Below are 8,376 nucleotides of genomic sequence, written 5' to 3' on the forward strand. Positions count from 1 at the left end.
TGAAAAACAAACGTCTGTTCTAATAAATAACGACGTTTTGGAGCATTCAACGACCGCAATATATTTACCGACGTCTTAAAGCAAAGTAACAATGAAGAACCACGACGCTATTGTGAAACAGTAATCCAGGATAACACGTCGGACAAGCATAAAGAACCGCCATGTAATTCAAAATAACACGACTCCAATCCCATAACACCGACGTCTAAAAGACGAGAACTTTAACCTGAACGTTACAAAAGACGACGTCGTCATGAATTTACCACGTCGCATGTTCTTTCATAAACGAAGTGGAAAGGATGAATTCACGACGGTATTTGAAGTCCATTAAATTTGTCGACGTTAAGATTTATGAATTAGACGACGTTAATTTTTTTAATGAAGACGTATAAATTATTAAACACGACGGTCTTTTTCATGGTACCGACGTTGTATATAGACGACAACGTCGTCCTTATAAATTACTGTGTCGTAATTAATGACCCCATCATTTTTTCCACGTCGTTTATTTTCAAAATATGACGTATAAATTTTGTAATACGGCTCTCATTTATTTGGAACCGACGTTGTTTATTCATTTCAACGTCGTCTAAGTAAATACATACGGCGTAATTAATGAACCTGACATCTATTTCCACGTCATAATTCGTAGAAAAATCGAAGTGGAAAATATATTTTACGACGGTATTTGAAGTCCATTAAACTTGTCGACGTTAAGATATATGAATTAGACGACGTCAATTTTTTAAATGAAGACGTATAAATTATTAAAGACGACAGTCTTTTTAATGGTGACGACGTTGTATATAGACTACAACGTCGTCATTATAAATTACTGTGTCGTAATTAATGACACCATCTTTTTTCACGTCGTTTATTTTCAAAATATGACGTATAAATTCTGTAATACGGCTCTCATTTATTTGGAACCGACGTTATTTATCAAATTCAACGTCGTCTCTGTAAATATATGCTTCGAGTAATGACCCTGACATCTATTTCCACGTCATAATTCATAGAAAAATCGAAATGGAAAATTTATTTTACGACGGTTGTGGGAAATGTTGTGACGTAGTAGGTGTCAATAACGTCGTCTATTATGATTGTAAAGACGTCGTATTTATATTTGTCATATGTTTCCTTTTTAACGACGCTTTTTTGTTGGAGTTGGTCGTCTATTCTCATCCTCGATTGTTTTTTATGTCTTTTTGCAGCACAAAGACGTCGGTTTTTATTTTTGATGACGTTTTTTGTTTTAACAACGACGGTTATTCACCGTCATGGTTTTGTTATGGAAAAGATGTCGGTGGATTCCACGACCATTTGAAAACAGAATACACGACGGTGAATTCCCGTCGTGGTTTTCCTTTTGTAGTAGTGAACGCTTGGTCGGTCAAGGTGTTCGACCGTGATAGAGCGTCAATCGGTATCCAGCTAACCCTAGGCTGGCTAGTGTATTTGCATGCGCGTTCTCGCCGGGTACTTGTTGGATGGTGAAGGTAGGAAACGCCTTCAACAGCCTCCGGACTTTGTCAATGTACAAGATCATCCTTGGGTGCTTCGTCATGTATTCACCGACGCTTGATTCGCGATCAGCTGGGAATCTGAGTAGATGGCTAGCTTCTTAATTGCGAAGTTCCTTCGCCAAGCACAAAGCTAGCGAGCGGTGCCTCATATTCTCGCCTCGTTGTTCGAGGTCGAAGCCAAGCGTGATAACTTGCTCCAACAAGGTTCCATCCAGGGTGATGATGACGACACCCGCTCCAGCTCCTTTTTGGTTTGATGCTCCGTCTACCCGCAATTGCCACATGTCTCTAAGTTGGCTAGGTCCAGCGGAGGTCCCGTCTGCTCTTGAACTTTCCTTATTTTTGTTGACCAATTTCTCTTCTTCGGCTAATGGGGTGAACTCTACCACGAAGTCTGCTAAAGCCTGGGCTTTTATTGCAGCTTTTGGTTGGTAGAGGAGGTCATATTGGCTTAGCTCTATAGCTCACTTCATGAGTCGCTGAGAAGCGTTAGAGCTGTGAATGATTGATCTCAAAGTAAAGTCGGTCATGATGATGACTCGATGAGCTTGGTAGTAGGGTCGTAGCTTTCTCGCGGAAACTACAAGAGCGAAAATGAGTTTCTCCAATTTTGGGTAACGAGTCTCTGCATCGATGAGAGATTTTGACGTGTAGAATACGGATGTTGGGCTGACTCTTCTCGGATGAGAGCCGAAATGACACCGAGTTGGACCTTTGCCAGGTACACGAACAAGTCCTCACCAAGGACTAGCTTTGAAAGCAGGGGAGGTGAAATGAGATAAGTCTTCGGACTCTGGAAAGCTACTTCGCACTCCTCATCCCATTTGTCTCTTTGTCCTTTCTTCAAAGCTTTGAAGAATGGTTTGCACTTGTTCGGTTGATCTCGAGAGGAATCGGTTGAGGACCGTTGCTTTACCCGTCAGACTTTGTATGTCCTTCACTGTGGAAGGCGACTTCATCTCGAGAATGGCTTTGATTTGACGTGGGTGTGCCTCGATTCCTCGTTGTGTGACTAAGTATCCCAAGAATCGACCGGAGGATACACCAAACGTGCATTTACTTGGGTTCAACTTCATGCGACATCTTGGCGAAGCGGCTGAATGCCCGGTGAGGTTTTTGAGGTGATCTGCACGTTTTGGGGTCTTGACCAGCATGTCGTCCACGTATACCTCCATAGTTTTGCCGATTTGCTTCTTGAAGATTTTATTCACTAGCCTTTGGTATGTTGCTCGGCGTTCTTCAGCCCAAAGGGCATGACCTTGTAGCAGAGGTCCCTCTCTCGATGATGAAAGAAGCTTTCGCCTTATCATCCGTGTGCATCAAGATCTGGTTATAGCCGAGTAGGCGTCCATGAAGCGAGCTGATTGCCGAAGTGGAATTCACAAGTTGGTCGATTCTCGGCAATGGGAAGTTGTCTTTTGGGCATTCCTGAGTCCTTGCCTCTGCCAGCCTCCTAATGTCTCCAGCCATGCTTCAAGGCATAATCACGCCCTCCTTGCAGCTCCCTTCATCGACTAGAAGGCACGGACCAAGCTGCCAAAAGTCAGAGACACAAAAAATTCTTTCAGACTAATTACCTTGGATGTGCGGCAGAGGCAAGGACTCAGGAAGGTCGGGAAAATTCTCCAAAGTTTTCTCTCACTCACTAATGAAATCGGAAGATTGGAGTTTTGATGTGAAGAATAAATTGGGGGAGCCCTACATTTATAAGGATCAAAATTCTTTGACCTACAAGGAATCACCAAACCTTTCCAACTTGGGAGTTCATAAAATTGGCAAGTCAAACACCTCCTCTACTCAGGAGCCCAGGTCCGCGGAGGAAGTCCAGTTACAGCTGGACAACCCAACAGATAATTCACATCTCCTACATGCCACCACGCGCCATGCATAAGCTAGGGGGCATTTGTGGTAACCAAATTAAATCAAAACCCTAGGTCAAATGATTCATTCGATTTGGGGATTATTTGACCTAATTGGGAATTAATTAACCTAATTGGGAGTTACTCAATTTAATTGGGGATTACCCAATTAAATTGAACGTTACCTAATTGAGTTGAGAATTGATTTGATTAATTACCACAAATCCCAATTAAATGAGGAGTTACCTAATTAAATTATGATTTGATTTGATATCTACCACAATTAGGGATTTGATTTACCCTAATAAATTAAATCCCTAATTAATCAAATCAATTCCAAAAAAGGAGAGGAATAATTCCTTTCCAACTACAGAATTATTTCTCTGAAACCCTAGCCTCCGAGACCGCTATAAAAGGTTAGCCACACACAAGGGTTGAGGTACGTCTGAAATCCCTACTAAAACTCTGCATAAAATTCTTCTGAAACCCTAGCCACCTCCTTTCTTTCTCTCTTTTACATAAGGCTCCAGCCACCCAGTTTACACCATAAACACATCTCATATCCTATATTAGCTATTGTTTTCTATACGATTCAATTGAACTAATTTAAGCATCATAGGGCCTTTGGCCAACACCCGCCGGGTGTGGTCTTCTTATTGGTTCTATTTTGCAGGGAGAAGGAGGCGACGAAGAAGAAAGGGGAATCTTTCCAATAGAATATTCTCGTGGGGAAATTTGTAAGCTAGCTATCCTGTAATTGTGACAGAATGTCACTGTTCAACAAAGACAATTTCGATCAATATCAATTCAAAAGGCCGTTTGGATATATGATTATGGGAGCTAGGTTGGATATGCTACTATTTAAGGTACAGTTTTGATAATTTCGATCAATATCAATTCAAAGTCATCTATATTACTAAAAAAACAAACGTAACAGTAAATTAAAACAAATTAATCCAATCATTCCAACTATTGTTGAAGGTACTTGTAATTAAAAAATAATAATTAATAAAGATAACATGAAAATGAAAAATGTGTTCTATGCCCTTGGTGAAATAAACATCAACACCATTCCTTTTTTTCTCTCAATTGGAAATGTCTTCAACATGAGAAATTGTTTCTCATTTTCTATAAACCAAGTGCATGCCTTCAATTGTTCATCTGGACTAAGTTCTGGAATTGCATTAACTTCATTATATACTTCTAATGGATCAAGCTTTTGTGTGGTAGCATTGATAAGTTGTTCGAACGATGAAGCCATTTTAGCCACTGTATTCTCAAAAAATATCGGAGGGATTCACCACATAAATCCACTATATCATCCCAATTTGCAATTACTTTATATCAAAAAGTTCTAGCATCTTCATGAGACTATCAAGAAAAAAAAAAAAAGAGGATAAATAACTCTAAATTTACGACAAAAAATATTCTAGTCATGCAAAAAGGTGTAATTACATTGTAAATTACGTTCACATACTCATTCCAAACATTCTCTTCATCTATAGTGATCATCTTTTTTGTTGCATCCCAACTGAATCCACTCTGACTTAATATGTCACTGACTACAGCATAAAACCTTTTCCATGTCTTGACACGATTTTTAATGTTATCAGCACTTACTTCAATATTATATTGGGCAGACAATATGGCTGCAGCAGTGTTATAAGCAACTGATTTCCAACCACCATCTCCTTTATAACCCATCTAGCGTTCTTCTCTAAGTATCTCTGCTAATGAACGATCCATTTGTATGTTCCAACGTAAATAACATTTGTCATCTCCTTCATGTTCATTACCTTGCTTCTCTTTCCTTTTCCTTTGTTTTAGTTTGGTTGCTCTCTCTGCCATCTTATGTAATTAAAATAATTTCAACAACATTAATACACAACATTAACAAATTCATTCAAATTGCTAAAAATGTTAAAAATTCAATACATGAAGTAAACACTTATTCAAATTAAAACATCATAAGTTCACGAAAAGTTCAAATTGAAAAATCATGAAATTGTTGTGCCTCTTGCTTGATAATCATGAAACATCTACAATGCTAACGTGTCACGGAAAGTAGTCCACTGATCAGTAACTTGAACACTTGTAATCCTATTTGCATTACCCTCTAATGTAGAATGATTTGATATCTCATGATCCACATAAGCTAAAAACCTCAAATCTTGATCTTGTAACACAAGGTCATTATGTTGCTCGAGTCGAATAAAGTTATGCAACACAAAGCATGCATTTATAATCCTAATTTGGGTTTTGATGTCGAAAAATGAAGGGGTACGCAGTATACTCCATCGCTTTTTTAACAACCCAAATGACCTTTCAATTACATTCCTTGCAATTAAATGACGCAAATTAAATAATTGTTTGTAAGTTTCAGGCTGATTGTTTCCAGTCCATTCATTTAAGTGATATCTAGTTCCTCTGTACGGTGCCAAAAAACCTTGTCCATTAGCGTATCCCGCATCCACAAGATAATACTTATCTACAATAACAAAAAAGTTTTAAACAATAGTTAGTTATTTATACCTAAGTTTGTGCTTAATTAACAACTAGTATGATAAATTACCACTTGGGACTTGAAACGGATTATCCCTGGCTAAAGCATCTGGCAAAACACGAGCGTCAGAAGCAGAACCCTCTCATCCGGATATTACATAGATGAATTTTAGATCTGGATCACAAACTCCTAAAACATTGGTGGAAATATCTCTCTTTCTATTTCGATATCTTGGTCTCTCCTCAGCAGACACTGTTACTGGAATGTGAATTCCATCTAGTGCTCCTATACAATTCAAATGAAACGAAAAAAAAAAAAAAAAAAAACAAATACTCAATGTAATTACAAGAACATACTTTTCTTTAGTTATAGAATTACCTCAAACCACTTCCACTTGTCTCTTTCTGAACCACCTATAGCACATGGATGAAGTTTCAAGTAATCTTGACTTATTCTCATCATTGCATGCAACACACTATTAAATAGTCGACTAATTGTTTCTTTAGAGCGATAATAGTCAAAACCTATGGCCTTAAACTTCAAGTTGTGTGCCAGTATATTTAAGAAAATAGCCACAGACTCTTCAATTGAAACATTTCTTGTTAGAGTTAATCCATCCTTTCCATGCAAAATAGTGCATAAACTCTTAAATGCATTCTTGCTAACTCGTAATTGTTCAATACAGTCAACCTCCCTCCCATTATACAGACGATTCAAGTAACATCGTCTTTCTTGATCCCAATCACGTGAAGGCTCTTTGACAAGATAAGTTTCATTATACCATGCTACAACTATAGCAATGACAGATGTAATGGTACCAAGAATAATTGCCATTTTGTCCCTATTTTCTTCTTCATCACTATCACGCTTGCGACTTAAACGTGTAAAAAAGTTATCTACATCATCACTAGCCATACCTGTTTATATTTCCAAATATCTTATTATGTAGTCATATCAAACACGAACAAAAATTTCATCGTAGAAGTAATTAGTCATACTTGAGATATCAGTAGAATGAATTTAAAGAAAACAAGAAAGATAAATATGATTGGTGAGGGCTTCTACATATAACAGAAACTACAAGGTAGTATAATCCCTCAACCATAACAAACTCTAACGAATTTAGCTTAACCCGGAAAGCTCCTTCACACCCCATCACCTCTCTCCCAAATCAATTTTAGCTAAGGCGGAAATCTTCTCCAAGATGAGATGGAGCAGTACCTTAGCTAAAATTGATTCAAACAGACATGAATCCTAGCTCAAACTAATAATCAAACAGACATGGTTGTCTTGGAAACATGATTCAAACTAAAATTGAGCTAAGGTACTTAAACAGACATGAATCAATTTTAAACAGACATGAATCTTGGAGAAGATTCACATTTAGAGGATAATAAAGGTGACTTTGAAGAAACATATATGAAAACCAAGATTCAAACTTGAAGAAAATGAAAATGGAAAGGAGGTATTATTATGTCTATGAAAACAGAGCAAACCATGTCTGGTTGTAACAAATTGGCTACCCAACAAAAACAAACCAAAGAGCATTGGAAGACCCGTGGAAAAATAAAGATGAATAGTGCTTTGCAATGACAAAGCTACATTGACCATGTTTAAAAGCAGATAAAACTAGTGAAGCTTAATATTTTGTCTTATGCAATAAAATCCCATTTTGCAATAATACATACCTTTTTCCACTGGTTTGACAAACCACATAAACAAATTCTTAAACCCAAAACTTAGTCAAACAAACAGAAGAAGAGACCATAACAGAAACTACAAGAAATTATGCAGACTACAAGAAACAATAATTTCACAACAATAATCTATCCTTTATTGGAACAACACAGATTGAAAAGCAAGGATAAGTTGAGAGACTATACCTTTATTGGAGCAAACATAGTCTTAGATTGGAAGATGATAGATGGCAAAATCTGAAAACCACTCACTCTGTATCAGATAAAAAAAGATGATTAACTTCTATTTTTTTGGGTCGAAAAGAAACCAGAAGAGAGAGAATACAAACAGAGCCCAATCAAACCCATTAGATAAAGAATCAGATAACCAAAACAAAGTAGAGATAGATCAAACCCATTAAATTGAATACCCATCAATAATATCAACAAAAAAAAGTTAAAAATTGCAACTAGATTGAAAGCTTACCAGCGAAACTTGGAAAGATGGCCTTCTTCTCCCACTCTTGTTAGAAAACTGATATAGGTGTCTTTGTTGGCGCGCAGCAAATGGAATTTCCCCCGCTTTTGAGATTTGCACAATTCCACCAATTATGAAAGGATTTAAACTTGGAATTTTGGATTGGGAAATCCCTCCGTATTTGCCGCAAGTGATTTGCCAAATCCCTAGTAGATTTTGCCGAACGCATGGATTTCCCTTTTCCATCGGTGAAATCCCGATTTTTTTTCAAATCCCGTCTTTTTTTCCTTTTGCCAAACACACGGTTACAGTAATTAGTTAAAGAAAATTAAAC

General features: G+C 37.5%; 1 pseudogene; it reads right to left on the reverse strand.

Annotated features, from left to right (window-relative positions):
* Positions 1-4,424: 4,424 nt before the first annotated feature.
* On the reverse strand, positions 4,425-5,131 carry LOC148920892 (uncharacterized; annotated as a pseudogene).
* Positions 5,132-8,376: the final 3,245 nt, after the last annotated feature.

This window comes from Prunus mume, linkage group LG1 (genome assembly GCF_029339155.1).
Source record: "Prunus mume cultivar Tortuosa linkage group LG1, ASM2933915v1, whole genome shotgun sequence".
Lineage (NCBI taxonomy): Eukaryota > Viridiplantae > Streptophyta > Magnoliopsida > Rosales > Rosaceae > Prunus > Prunus mume.